Genomic DNA, 15,722 nt, shown 5'->3' on the forward strand with positions numbered 1-15,722 from the left:
AAAAATGTGCAGGTTAGGTAAATTGGCCACACTAAATTGCCCGTAGTGTTAGATGCAGGGGTAAATATAGGGGAATGGCTCTGGGTGGGTGCACTTCGGCGGGTCGGTGTGGACATGTTGGGCCGAAGGGCCTGTTTCCACACTGTAAGTAATCTAACCCAAAAAAAAATCCTGGTGTTGGTCAAAAGCATTTCGTTGGCTGTGAAAAATTATTGGGTAACGCTGGGATCACGAGGAGCATTGTATGGATACAAATTCTTTCCTCAACATGTCCAAGTCACCTTTCAGTTTTGTCCACAGTATTTCTCTAACAAAGATCGAAATTGGATTAGAATGACTTGAATTGTCCCACATGCCCTTAAGTCACATTCTGATATTTGATAACTTTTGTAGATGGCAGGTTTGATTTGACTGGAAGCTTTCTTGACAACTGATCAGAAATCACCTCCAAATGTTTTTACCTGATTGAACACTTCATCAATGTCTGCAAAGTCTTCACATTTCCTGTTTAACTCTGAATTTAACAGCGTTAATCACAATTTAACATTTCTCAGATCATATTGCCATCACATAAATTCACACAGCAACTGTGAAACATATTTTGTACTTAAAAGGGATTTAATTTCTCCTAAGATAACGTCATAAAAATAACAAGATATTTGCCCAGATTTTAGCATATGATTAATGAGGAAGGTATCATTGCTTTATGTTAATTAAGGAGCATATGGGCAATCAAGGTCAGAACCTTCTATTCTCTGGCTTGGTATAAGCGATGTTGAGAACGTTGGGAAAATACGAGGACACGATAACAAAACAGATTCTCAAAGTCGAGAGAAATATTTCCATATTTCTCTTCAGGCTGCAGTTAAGGACTTCAGAACCTCAGCATTGAGTGGTGACTACTTCAATTCCACTCAGTAAATTCCACTCAGTGGATCCATGAAATGCAGAGTAAAGAAAATTTACAAAGATTAATAGGAAGATGGCAGAGAGGCTAAATGAAATTTGAGTCAAAAGGTGTGGCGCAGGACAAACACAACTGGTCAGGAAGCATCCAAATAGCAGGAGAGTCGACATTTCGGGCATAAGCCCTTCATCAGGAATGCTTGATCTCCAGCATCTGCAGTCCTCACTTTCTCCTAAATGAAATTTGAGTCTGTTTTGAGTTAGGAAGATCTAAGAAATCTCCCAGGGTTTGAGATCTGAGTGATTCAGGAGAATTATGATTTGAAGGAAATTAGAATTGGTAAGATATTTGTACTGGAGAAGTAATGTCGATGGAAGTCCCCAGCACTTGATAGTTTACATCTCCAACCATCGAAGGAGGTGGCTATAGGGATAGGAAATGCATTGTTGATCATATTCCAAAATTCTATAGATTCTGGAATGACCCCGCCAGATTTGAAGGTTGCAAATGTAACCCAAAGAGCAAGGGAATATACACGGAACTACAGACTCGTTAGAAGACCATAAGAAAGGGGTGCAGGAGTAGGCCAATCAGACATTTCTGTCAGGTGTGCGGAAAATGCTAGAATCTATCATAGAGGGTGTGAATAAGCACTTGTATAAAAAAGATCTAAAATGCATAGTCAGCATGCATTTGTGAATGGAAAATCACATTCAATAACCTTTCTTCTTTTCTCACCATGTCGCTGGCTGGCCAGCATTAATTGTCTGCCCGTAGTTGCCCTTGAGAAGATGGTGGTGAGCTGCCTTCTTGAACCACTGCAGTTTATGGGCTGTAGTTCGACCCACAATGCTCTTATGGAGGGAATTCCAGGACAGTTGACCCAGTTACAATGCAGGAATAACACTATATTTCCAAGTCAGGATGGTGAGTGGCTCGGAGGGGAACTTGCAATTCGTGGTATTCCCATGTATCTACTGCCCTTTGTCTTCTAGATGGAGGTGATTGTGTGTTTCTGTGGTGCATGTTGGAGATAGCACACACTGCTGCCACTGAGCTTTGATAGTGGAGGAAATGAATGCTTGTGGATGTGGTGTCAATAAAGCAGGCTGCTTTGTTTTGGATGGTGTCAAGCTTCTTGAGTCAAGCTGCACCCATCCAGGCAAATGGGGAGTATTTCACTAACCACCACCACCACCCCCCCAACCCCAACTTGTGCCTTTTATAGACAGGCTTGGGCGAATCATGAAATGAGTTACTGCCGGCAATATTGCTAGCCTCTGACTTGGATTTTTTTTGGGAATGTTACAAAAAGAATTGTTAGAGGGAATTGATGGACTTAGAATATTTGGATTTCTTGAAAGTTTTTTAGAAGGAGCACACTGAAGATAAACACAATTAGTGATATCAGATGTAATGTACTTGCATGAATTATGATTAGCTAGCAGACAAAAGTGAAACAGACTATTGTATGGATCAATACTTGGACCTCAGTTGTTCATAATGTCTTTCAAAGATTTGAAGGTGGTGATCACATGTAATATTTCCAAATTTGCAAATGATACAAAACTAATCGGGAATGTGTGCTGTGAGGAAGGTGTAAAATATTTTCAAGTTTTATTTAGAAAATTTAACTGAGTAAGAAGATGGCAGATGGCACATAATGTGAAAAATGTGAGGTTATCCACGTTGTCAGAAAGAACAGATGTGCAGAGTATTTCTTAAATGATGAGAGGTTGGGAAGTGTAAATGTGCAAAGTGACTTGGGTGTCCTTGTCAAAGAGTCACCAAAGGTTCACCTGGTGAAGCAGCAAGCGATTATGAAGGCTAACGGAATGCTATTGCAAAGTAATTTCAGTACAGGAATAATGAAGTATTGCCTGAATTGTGTGGAAACTTGGTTTGACTACATGTAAAATTAATCTGCAGTTTTGGTCTCCTTATGTTATGAAGGATGTTATGTCATAATATTTTACCTCACCTGGGAGGCTGGATCAAGGGAGCTCCATTTAAAAATACAGGGTGCCATTTAGTACTGAGAGAAAGATTTAACATTCAAACTGGACTTGAAATGTTAACTCTATTTCTTTATCCCCACTGTTGCTGCAAGACCTGTTGAGTTTTTCCTGCACTTCCTGCCTTTATTTCAGATTCCCAGTATCTCCTTTATTTTATTTTTGTTCGATATCCAAAGCATCACTTTAAATTTGAAACGTTAATTGTGTGTTGTGTTGTGCCTCTCTGTCAGTATAGTGCTGTACCTTTAACAGACAAGTTCATGATGTCATCACTGTCTGTGTGATCTGGGCGTGCAAAGGTCGTAGACTCATAGAGATCTACAGCACAGAGAAAGGCCTTTCCGTCCATCGAAACTGTGGAGACGTGGTAAATGAACATCTGTCAAAATGAGTGACTTTAATCTGCACATCGATTGGGTGAATCAAATTAGAATAATGTAGAGGAGGAAGTCCTAGAGTGCATAAGGGGTAGCTTTTTGGAAGCAATTCATTGAAGAACCAGTTAGAGAACAGATCATGTTATACTGGGTATCATGCAATAAAAAAGGAATAATTGATAATGCAGTTGTGAGAGATTCCTTGGGGTTGAATGACCATAGTATGATAGAATTATTCCTCAAGGTGGCAAATGAGGTCTTTGATTCTGAGACTAGGATCCTGAATCTTCATAAGGGAAACCATGATGGTATGAGGCATGAGTTGGCCTTGATGGATTGGGAAATAACAATGGATAGGCAATGGCAGAAGAGTGAATGGATGAGCTACAAAAACTATTTATTCATGCAAGAGTGCAACAACAATGGTGGTCTCACTTTGTAAGGGATTATCTGCCTGTAGAGCATGCAAAACAACACTTTTCACTGTATCTCGGTACATGTCACCACAATAAATCAAACAATAAACAAACAAGGGAAGCTCGAGATAGCATTAAATACAAACAGAAAACATGCAAATTGGCAAGAAAAAGAAATAGACCCGAGAATTGGAAACAGATTACGAGGAAGATGAAGTGATTGATTAAGATTTCCATCAAAATGTCAAGACTAATGTAAGTCCCTTACAGTCAGAGATGGGGCTAATTTTAATGGTGAACAAAGAAATAGCTGATGAGGCTAAATTAGTGCTTTGCTTCTGTCTTCACAAAGGAGGTCATGAATAATACAGGAAGTCCCCAGGTTACGAACGGCCGACTTATGAACATCCCCTACTTGTGAAACGACCTCCAGCTTCTCATTTTTAAAAATGATTTTTAAAAATCCGAGTTAGTACAATGTTCCATCTTAACGAACGGGTGGATTAATTAGGGAAGAAAGTGAGGTCTGCAGATGCTGGAGATCAGAGCTGGAAATGTGTTGCTGGAAAAGCACAGCAGGTCAGGCAGCATCCAGGGAACAGGAGGTGGGGTGAGGGGAAATGAGGAAACTGGTGAAATCCGAGTTCATCCCTTGTGGTTGGAGGGTTCCTAGCCGGAAGATGAGGCGTTCTTCCTCCAACTGTCGTTTTGTTGTGGTCTGACGATGGAGGAGTCCAAAGACCAAAGTGTGGATTAATTAGCCTGTATCTGATCTAACTTCCACACAAATTTACGAACAACAGAAAACAGAACTCCTTCGTAACTTGGGGACTTCCTGTAAACCAGACGTGATAGGGACGACAGGGTTTAGTGAGAGGGAGGAACTGAAGCAAATCTGTATTGGTAGAGAAATGGTGTTGGAGAAATCTATGGGGTTACAGACTGGAAAATCCCCAGGATCTGATAATCTTCAAAATACATCAGGAGGTGGACCTAGAAAATTGGAGGCATTGGGGGCCCACTTCCTTCTTTAGATGCTGGAAAAGTTCCTCCAGTTTGGAAGATAACAAATATAACCTCACTATTTAAAAAGTGAGGTAGAGAGATAACAGGGAATTTTAGACCAGTGACTCTGATGCTGGTAGTGGAGAAGATGCTAGAGTCTGTTATCAAAGATGTTACAGCACAGCAGTTAGAAAACCATAGCAGAATCACATACAGTCAGCACAGATATAGGAAAGGAAAATCATGTCGAACAGATCAACTGGGATTCTTTGAGGATGCAACTAGTAGAGTTGATTGGGAGAGCCAATGGGTGTGGCTTATTTCAATTTGCAGAAAGCTTTTGACAAAGTGTCACAGAAGGATTTATGTGCAAAATTAAAGTGCATGGGACTGGTGTTAATGCATTGAGATGGAGAGAAACTTACTTAGCAGACAGGAAACAAAGAGTAGGAATAAATGGGTCTGTTTTAGAATGGCAGGCAGTGACCAGTGGAATACCATGGGGATCAGTAGTAGGATCCCAGCTATCCACAATTATTCTTAATAATTTAGATGAGGGAACTGAATGTCATATCTGCAAATTTGCAGAGATGACACAAAGATGGGGGGAGGGAGAGCTGTGAGGAGCATGCAGAGATGTCACAACGTGATTTGGACAGGCTGGGTGAGTGGACAAATGCATGACAGATCCTGGGTAATGTGGATATATGTGAAGTTAACACTTTGGTAGCAAAAATAGGAAAGCAGATTACCCTTTGAATGGCTGCAAAATTGACAGAGGTAAATATTTAATGAAACCTGAAAGCTCTCACGAAGACAGATTAAAGAAAGATGTTCCTCATGATAGAGGAGTCTGGAACCAGGAGTTATCATTTAAGGGTAAGGGGTAAATCTTTTAGGACTGAGATGAGGAGAAATTTCTTCACCCAGAGTGGTGACCCTTTGGAAGTCACTACCACAGAAGATGGCTGAGGACAAAATATTATGTGTTTTCAAGAAGAAAGTAGATAAATATAGAGATAAATATAACTTATGTGGCTAAAGAGATCAAGGGACATGGGTTGGAGGTACTGGTGTTGGATTGGGGTGTACAAAGCACAAAGTGTTGTCTGATTTTTAACAAGGGACATGAGGTGAGGGTGGAATTAAATTATTGAGCTTGATGATCAGCCACGATCATAATGAATTGTGGACTGGGCTTGAGAGGTCAATTGACTCATAGTTTCTATGCTTCTTTGATGTCAGCAGTTCTCAGGCAGTCAAACTTGTGCCTCACAAAATTGTTGGGCTTTCATCTGCGATGTTCCAAAAAGTGTTCTGTTTTTATGATCCAAGTTCATGTTAGACTGGACACATCAGATCCCATGATGAAACCCACCTTGTTAACATCCCAACTTTGTCTTCTTTTCCAACTATGGAGGTCAATCACTGAACGCATTCACCACAGGCTGCCAATGTACTTTTATCACAAAGAATAAAATACTTACTGAACAAGGGAAATAACATAAAATATATTCCATGAGATGAAATTAATCAAAGGGCTTCATAACAAACACCAGCAAGAAATATTCAAATTCCCATTAATCGTTTTAATACAGTAATGTTCTTACAAACCCAAATCTCAGAGAAAAAAATCACAATTATTTCCACATTAGGACTTCTTATCTATTGCTGCAACCAGTACCCCTTTGGTGAATTTCTCTGGGTTCAGTAAATGTTTTTCCTCTTCAACTTGTAACTCAATTTGAGACACCTAAAACAAATTACAAAGGAAACCCACGAGTTACTTTAACTTCAGTTTTGAGCAATTTTCTGGTCAGATTTATTACTGGACAGCTTAACACTTCATTCTTCATTCCCCTTTAACACAGACTGACTGACATTTTTCAATGGATGTCTCTCTGTGCTCTGTCACTAAGCAACAATGCAGTTTATTTTTAATGCACTGAACTGTTCACCTCAAGGAATGAAGACCTCACTACAACAAATGTTAACATAACAAGTTTAGCAGCTCACCACTCACAGAACAAATCTAAAATTAAACTGAATACATATTTCCCTTCGAAAGTCACAAAATACAAAATCTAAATTAAACTTAAATTTGTGCATTGTTCTTAATGTCTTATATTCTTGTACTCACCAGGAGATGCATTCAGAAGGTGAGCCTTCAATTTTGCCCCATAGTTAGACCTTTTACATACAATTATGCAAAGTAGGAGCAGAAGTAGCCATTAGGCCTCTCAAGCTTGTATGAATATTCAATTAAATTAATAGATGAGCTGCTTACATTCAGAATACAGCCTGATAACCTCTTAGTCCCTTACTTAACAAGTTTCTATCCACCTTTGTCTTCAAAATGCTCAATGGCCCTGGATCCACCTCCTTCTGAGACAGAAAGTTCCAAAGTCATTGAGCGTACTGACTGGAAACATTTATCCTCATTTCTGTCTCAGAGAGGAGACCCTCCTTTCAAAACAGTGCTCCCTAGTTGTGGAAACATCCCACCTATCAAGACTTTTCAGGGTCTTATATATTTCAATCAGGTTAACTGCAGTAGGTTCTGCTGTAATACATGTTCCTTCAATGTGAATTGGCTATAACATGATTGAAAAATTTAGACTGTTATTTGTAGAACAAAAACTTTCCTTACCTGGATTAGCTGTGTCATGATTCTGGCCCCATTAGTTTAAATGCTGTGGCTACTGCGCAATTTTCTTATAATGCGAAACCGCATGAGAACGGAACTATCGTGTTATGTCAGAACCGACTGTACATGCTTGGAGAAAGGTAGGACTGCAAATGCTGGAGATCAGAGTCAAGATTAGAGTGGTGCTGGAAAAGGACAGCAGGTCAGGCAGCATCCGAGGAGCAGGAGAGGCAACGTTTCGATCATAAGTCCTTCATCAGGAATGAGGCTTGTGGCACAAGGAGGCTGAGAGATAAATGGGAGGGGTGTTGGGGCTGGCAGGAAGATAGTTAGGAATGTGAAGGTAGATGAAGGTGGGGGTGGAAGTGTTAAGTCGGAGGAGAGGGTGGAGCGGATAGGTGGAAAGGAAGATGGACTTGGAAGATATACTCTTAACTGTACATACCTGTTAACTCCACCGGAAATAAGCCCACATTGTCGAACCATTTCATTCCAGGCATCAATCTAGGAATATTTCTCTGAATTAATATTGACACCCTTCCTAAAATAAGGAGTCCAGCACGACAGGCAGTATTTGAGGTGTGGTTTCACCAGTGACCTGAATAACTGAAATACAACATCCTTACTTTCATGACTGAAAACAAAAAGTGCTGGAGATCACAATGGGTCAAGCAGCATCAGCGGAGAGAGAGCAAGCTAATGTTTCAAGTCTAAATGACTGCATGACTCTTCATCAGAAAGTCATCTGAACTCGAAACATTAGCTTGTTTTCTCTGCACGGATGCTGACTGACCCATTGTGATCTCCAGCATTTTTTGTTTTCAGTTCAGCTTTCAGCATCTGCAGTAAATTACTCTAATCCTTACTTTCATGTTCAATTCCTCACAAAACAAAGGGCAACATTCCATTAGGCTTTTCAAAGAAACATATATCAGAATTGGTGGTCAAGCTGTTTGCTGTTTTCACATGACCACTTTTGATTTCAAGTCTACTCTGAGATCTGAGCACAAAATCCAGGCTGTCTCTTCCAAGGAAGGACAAAGGGATACTGCACTGTTCAAGATACTCCTTATCTAAGCCAATATACCAAGGCCACAACTTCTTCCTCAGGTGGGCATGAAAGAATCCATGGAACCTGTTTCAGAGAATTGTCTTGGCTAACACTGACACAGAAATGCAGGCACTTAGAAACAAGGAGCAGGCCGTTCGGCCCTTCGAGCTTGCTCTGCCATTCAACATGACCGTGGCTAATCCTCGGTCTAGGTCCCATATTCCCACTTTCTCCTATTTCCCTTGACGGCTTTACTATTGTAAAACATATCCATCTCTTTCTCGATTATTCATTGACTTGGCCTCCACAGTTTTCAACGGTAGAGATTTCCGCAGCTTAGCTATCCTTTGAGTGAAGAAATCTTTCTTTATCTCAGTCCTTAAATGGTCTGCCCCGTATCTGAAGACTGTGACTCATGGTCTAGATTCCTTGACCAGTGAAAACATCCTCCCTTATTTAGCCCTGTCCAGTCCTGTTAGAAGTTCATATGTTTCAAACAAATTCTCTTCATTGTTTGGTGAATGTGAGGCTTGTTGAATCAATCTCTCCTCTTTGGACAGAAGTGCCATCCTCATATCCTTTCTTAGGTAGGGACAGCCAACCGCACACAACACTCCAGGTGGAGTTTTACCAAGGCCTTGTATAATTGCAGGAAAGTACCCCTGCTTCTGAATTCCAATCCTCGAACTGGTCATTAGGATTATTATTGTCGCTCATTATTACATTGTTGGGAAACATCTGGCTGCTGTATATCCAATCTTACTGCTGTTGCCATACTTCACTGGTCCAGGGTGATTTGGGACATCTAAAGGTCATGTAAGGAATGCAAGTTCTTTATTTCACGCATGAAAATAATGAAAGGATATTCTGACAAAACCCTGAGGGATTACAGTCAGATGTAAATTCTTCTGCTGATGTGCCTTTACAAAGAAAGACATCAGTGAATCACCTCAAGCAAAGCCAACCTGAGATTGAAACGGACAGCACTTGGCATTCAAGTGACTTCACCTTTCGCAGTGCAAAAACCTCAACGAAACTCTGTCAAGTAAAGAAACTCATCAAAGGTTAGCGTCCTTTCAAACTGAGCCAACATTTTTTCTCCCTCTCTAATCAGGCTAAAGATTCAGGCAGAATCAGCTTATTTGGTATTCCATTAGTGACAGCTTTGAGCAGGCTCTTGACAACTGTGGCTGATACAAAGTGACTGTTAAATTCCACTTTGTCAAATGATTTGCCAGGAAGTTCATTGTCTAGTGAGTTGCTTTGTTAGTGTAATGCAATTCACTGCTGCGGGATATTCAGGAACAGCTTGCATTTGTTGGTATAGTTAGAGACAAAGAAACGGCAGATGCTGGAATCCAAGGTAGACAAGCAGGAGGCTGGAAGACCACAGCCAGCCAGGCAGCATCAGGAGGTGGAGAAGTCAGCGTTTCGGGTCCAACCCTCCTTCAACTGCAGATAAGGCGGGTGGGAGTGGGTGAGGGTTTTGGATGGGGAGAGGGGCAGAGTGGTGTGGCAGTGATAGGTGAACACAGGGTGTCTCTAGTACAAAAAAATGTCCCAAGGCCTCAGGTGGTGCCAAAGACAATGGAGCAACACGTGCTGGAAACATAATGTCGTATTAACGATATATGCTCTTATTGTTTTAAAAAAGAAAAGCCAGCAAATTCAACATTTCATGATGAACTTGAAAGGGCTCAGAAAAGATTTACAATGATGTTGCCAGGATTGAAAGGTTTGAGCTATAGGGAGAGGCTGAATAGACTAGGGCTGTTTTCCCTGAAGTGTCGGAAGCTCAGGGGTGACCTTATAGAGGTTTATAAAATCATGAGGGGCATGAATAGGGTGAATAGACAAGGTCCTTTCTCTGAGGTGGGAGAGACCAAAACCAGAGGGCATAGATCTAGAGTGAGAGGGGTAGGATTTAAAAGGGACCCAAGGGGCAACCTTTTCACACAGAGGGTGGAACCTGTATGGAATGAGCTGCCAGAGGAAGTGGTGGAGGCTGGTACAATTGCAACATTTAAAGACATCTGGATGGGTATATGAATAGGAAGGGTTTGGAGGGATATTGGCCCAAGTGCTGGCAAGTGGGACTAGATTAATTAAGGATATCTGGCCAGCATGGATGAGTTGCACCGAAGGCTCTGTTCCTGTGCTTGTGTATCTCTATGACTCTATAACTCTGAATGTTTACTGGTACATATTTTTCAGAACTTGCTGATCTATGAACAGTGCTGTACAGATAGGGTTATGCAAACAGCATTTTGCCCTTAGCCTTGGAGGGAGTACAACATAGGGTTTACCAGAATAATACCTGGACTTCAAGGTTAGGTTATGAGGAGAGATAGGGCAAATTAACTTTGTTTTCTCTAGAATTCAGAAGGTGAAGGGATGATCTGATTGATCTAATAAAAACAGACAAAGAAAGGGTATAAAAAATGAACTATTTCCATTTGGTGGGGATTCAGTGCAGGGGGTCATAGTCCAAAGATTAATACCAGACCGTTCAGGAAAGATGCTCGGAAGCACTTCGGCACACAAAGAGTGGTAGATGTTTGGAACTCTCTTCCACAAACGGCAGTGGACACTGGAGTCATTGTTCATTTTAAATCTGAAATTGAGAATTCTTCATTAAGCAAGGGTATTAACGGATATGGGCCAAAAGCAGGTACAGGGGAACCTCGATTATCCAAATATCAATTATTCGAATTTTGGATTATCCGAACAAGATCTCAAGGTCCTTACAGAAACATTACATCAAAGGGGTGTTACCAACACTGATCATGGGGCAGGCGTGTACCGGGGCAGGGGGTGCGGGGCGGGGGGTGTTGTGGAGTATGCTGCTGCGTAGTCTCTTGAATGGGCAGCTGACATAGCAAGTGCTCACTTTGTTAATCCTATTGAAGTGAAGCAGCTGTGGGGAGAGGCTTCAGCAATGCTGCCAGTCCCTAACACACATGTCTGTGTCTGCTCAGAAACAAACCCTGAGACAGAGGGAGGGAGCAAGGCAGGCAGAGTGTAGAAAAAGGAAACTTCAGAAAACATGGAGTCCCAGAGGAGAGGCATTGAATCAGTCATCCAAATAATTAATTATCCAAACAAAATACCGCCTGCCCAATTTGTTCAGATAATCAAGGTTTCTCTGTATATGGAGTTAGGACACAAATTCGCCACGACCCTGTTGAATGATGGAGCAGGCTTGAGGGGCTGAATGGCCTACTCATATCCTTTTATTGGGAAAATATTTTTAAGGTATTCCTGTTAATTGCATATTAAACTCACCCTGGAAAGTCATGGTGATAAAGAAGACCAAAAGTGCATGGCATGGTAACTTCTAATGCAATACCAAAAACCTTCTGTTGCACCAGAGAGGAAGAAATTTAAATTGATGCATCTCATCCCTGCACATAGTTCATTATTGTTAGATATTGATTTACAATCAAAATTTGATGGCTGGAGGTTTGCTATAGTAATGGTGAGGGTGTAAGTTTATAAGATTTTGGAACAGAGTGAGGCCATTTTGATAAATGCGAGGTGCTGCATTTTGGGAAAGCAAATCTTAGCAGGACTTATACACTTAATGGTAAGGTCCTAGGGAGTGTTGCAGAACAAAGAGACCTTGGAGTGCAGATTCATAGCTCCTTGAAAGTGGAGTCGCAGGTAGATAGGATAGTGAAGAAGGTTTGGTATGCTTTCCTTTATTGACCAGAGTATTGAGTACAGGAGTTGGGAGGTCCTATTGCAGCTGTACAGGACATTGGTTAGGCTACTGTTGGAATATTGTGTGCAATTCTGGTCTCTTTCCTGTCGGAAATATGTTGTGAAACTTGAAAGGGTTCAGAAAAGATTTACAAGGATTTATAAGTGTTGGAGGATTTGAGCTACAGGGAGAGGCCAAATAGGCTGGGGCTGTTTTCCCTGGAGCATTGGAGGCTGAGGGGTGACCTTGTAGAAGTTTATAAAATCATGAGGAGTAGGATAATTAGATAAAGTCTTTTCCCTGGGGTCGGGGAGTCCACAACTAGAGGGCATAGGTTTAGGGTGAGAGGGAAAAGATATAAAAAAGACCTAAGGGGCAACATTTTCACACAGAGAGTGGTACGTGTATGGAATGAGCTGCCAAGGGAAGTGATGGAGGCTGGTACAATTGCAACATTTAAAAAGCATCTGGATGGGTATATGAATATGAAAGGTTTGGACGGTTATCAGCCAAGTACTGGCAGGTGAGACTTGATTGAGTTGGGATATCTGGTCGGCATGGACGGGTTGGACCGAAGGGTCTGTTTCCATGCTGTACATCTCTATGACTCATTCGGCCCATCGAGTCTGCTCCGCCATTTGATCATGGCTGATATGCTCCTCACCCCTGTTATCCTGCCTTCTACCCATATCCCTTCAACGATTACCAATTAAAAATCTGTCTAAATCCTCCTTAAATTTACTCACTGTTCCAGTATCCACCACAATTTGGGATAGTGAATTCCACAGATTCACAACCCTTTGGGAGAAGTACTTTCTCCTCAACTTAGATTAGATTACTTACAGTGTGGAAACAGGCCCTTCGGCCCAACAAGTCCACGCCGACCCGCCGAAGCGCAACCCACCCAGACCCATTCCCCTACACCTAACACTATGGGCAATTTAGCACGGCCAATTCACCTGATCTGCACATCTTTGGACTGTGGGAGGAAACCGGAGCACCCGGAGGAAACCCACGCAGACACGGGGTGAATGTGCAAACTCCACACAGAGAGTCGCCTGAGGCGGGAATTGAACCCGAGTATCTGGTGCTGTGAAGCAGCAGTGCTAACCACAAATCTTTGCTTGTCCCTTTGTTGCAAGAGGAGCATTGAGGTCCTTCACCTAACAGTTAGATGCAACTGAGTGATGACTGAGATATATCAGAGGATATTTAGGAATCAGTCCTACTTGTGGAGTGGAGTCACATATAGATGAGACTGGGAAAGAATATCAGGTTCCCTTCTGTAAAGAGAGATTGGTAATCAGGTTTTTTAAACACTCCAACCTTTTATGGAATTCAATAGAAATATCTAGCCCATCATCTCCTTTTAACAGTCATCTGCAATGCAACCTTGGTTAGGGTGGTGGCAATGGCCTAATCGTATTATCGCTAAACTATGAGTCAAGAGACCCAGGTAATGTACTGGGGACCTGGCTTCAAATTCCACCACGGCATATGGTACAATTTGAACTCAGTAAAGCCTGGGAGTAAGAGTCAAATGATGACTGTGAATCAATTGCCAATTGTTGGAAAATCCACCCAGTTCACTAATATCCATTAGGGAAGGAAACTGCCTTCCTTATCTGGTCTGGTCTACACATGACTTCAGAAAAACAGCAATGTAGTTGACTCTTAATGGGATGGGATAGCCAGTGACATCTTCATCCTGTGAATGAATTAAAAAACTGCTAATCCACACTCAAAAGAGAATGAAGATTGATGAGAGCTGGCAGATCATTCACGTTCGAGAGAACTTCAGTCACCTGAGAATGTTGAGTCCCACAGCCACCTTTGATCCGATGTCTTTTATCATCATAAAGTGAAAACCAGGGGTAAAGATTATTCCTTTCCCACCTGCACAGGCTTCAGCCTCTTGGGAGGTGGCACTGTTCCCTATTTACAAATGAAGGGCTTATTCCCGAAACATCAATTCTACTGCTCCTTGGTTGCTGCCTGTCCTGCTGTGCTTTTCCAGCATCACACTCTCAAATCAATGTTCATTATTTCATTGCCGCTACCCATTTACATGACTCATACATACAGTTGGGGTTTTTGAACATGCCTATGTGACAACTCTAGCGAACATGATTGAACCTCTGAATGCTATTCCACCATATTAGAGTGTGTTTGATTATTCATGTTAATGAATGTAAAACTGGGTCAGAAAATCCTCCAGAAAGGTAAAGGATTTTGGATATCGCTGGTAAAAACTTTAACCCTTGTTGAGAAACTAAATTCTTTTCGCCTGCCGCCTAATTAAGCAAAAGTATCCCTCGCCTGCACTTATCAAAAACCTGAGGCGTATTGTAAAACCCTCCCCATGGTGTCTCAAACACATTCATTATCACTTGAAACAGACCCCTCCTCTATCACAGTTGTCGTGATTATTTACACTTAGTTTCCTTCATTGTGTGCTGTTAGGAAATGGAGTTGCTTTCATTTCTTGTCTTTTATCTTAGTACCTGCTGTCAAACAATTAGCACTTACATTTCTGTTTGTACTTTGGAGACCTTTAGTCTCTATATTGATGTTAATCGGTTCAGGTCTTAACTGTCAATTGCATTTTTTCTTTGACAGGAGGTGCTTGAGATATGGAATGGGTTTTCAAGGGAGATTAGGATGCAGTGTGCAGGACAACCAGTTAATCCTGGGGGGAATGGAGCTCCCCTCGATGGAACATTTCCCTGACACCATCGTACACATCCTTGGAATTAATGAATTTTCTTTCATCCACCAAGCTTCTTATGTTGCTGGAGGCAGGACATCCCTCAAAGAGGCATTTTCCATCGATCTCTTCAGCTAATTCCCCCATGTCAGCAATTCATTTTCCACCTGTAACATTCATTCCATCCAATGATGCTCAGTACCAGCAGCATGTACTGTCTACATGATGCACTACAGTGACTCACCAAGTTCCTTCAACAACATCTTCGTATCCCATGACCTCTACCAATGAGAAGGACAATTGCAGTAGACACCTGGGAAACATCATCTCCTCCGAGCTTCCCTTCAAGTTGAAAACCATTTTGTCTTTGACATATGTTGTTGTTGATGGGTCAAAATCCTGGATGCTCCTTCTCAACTGGACTAAACCATGATTCAAGAAAGCAGATTGCCACCACTTTCTCAAAGGCAATTTGAGATGGGCAATAAATGCTGACCTTGACAGTCCTTCAAGTATCGTTGAACGAATATGTTATTTAAAAATCATAATAAAAACTCTCTGCATGTCAATAATATCTTCTATTCTTTTGGTGTCTCTCATTACGCCAACTATTCTTTTGTGTTGGTACATATATTCTGTCATTTAACCTATTCCATTGGGTAATTAAAGACTTTATTCATAATTCATGAGAGTTGTTATTTTCAATTTTCTATAAGACTTCCCATTGAGTTTTTGAACATTTCCATCTTATTTCACAAGATGTATGAATAGAGCACATGGACTGAAGCAGTTCAAGAAGGCAGCTCACCACCAACTTCTCAAAAGCAGTTACGGACAGGCAATAAATGCTGACCCAGCCAAAGATGCTCACATGCCACGAGAGAATACAAA

At 41.4% G+C, this 15,722-nt stretch overlaps 1 protein-coding gene across 3 annotated transcripts in view; it reads left to right on the forward strand.

Moving 5' to 3' along the window:
* The window catches only part of slitrk4 (SLIT and NTRK-like family, member 4), a 126,940-nt gene extending 111,509 nt beyond the window's left edge, over nt 1-15,431 (forward strand). For all 3 annotated transcript variants that reach the window (XR_006313825.1, XR_006313830.1, XR_006313827.1), the window contains one exon: nt 14,744-15,431. The gene's annotated coding sequence lies outside the window, so the exon portion shown is untranslated. The remainder of the gene's footprint in view (nt 1-14,743) is intronic.
* Nucleotides 15,432-15,722: the final 291 nt, after the last annotated feature.

Source organism: Chiloscyllium plagiosum, chromosome 15 (genome assembly GCF_004010195.1).
Source record: "Chiloscyllium plagiosum isolate BGI_BamShark_2017 chromosome 15, ASM401019v2, whole genome shotgun sequence".
NCBI lineage: Eukaryota > Metazoa > Chordata > Chondrichthyes > Orectolobiformes > Hemiscylliidae > Chiloscyllium > Chiloscyllium plagiosum.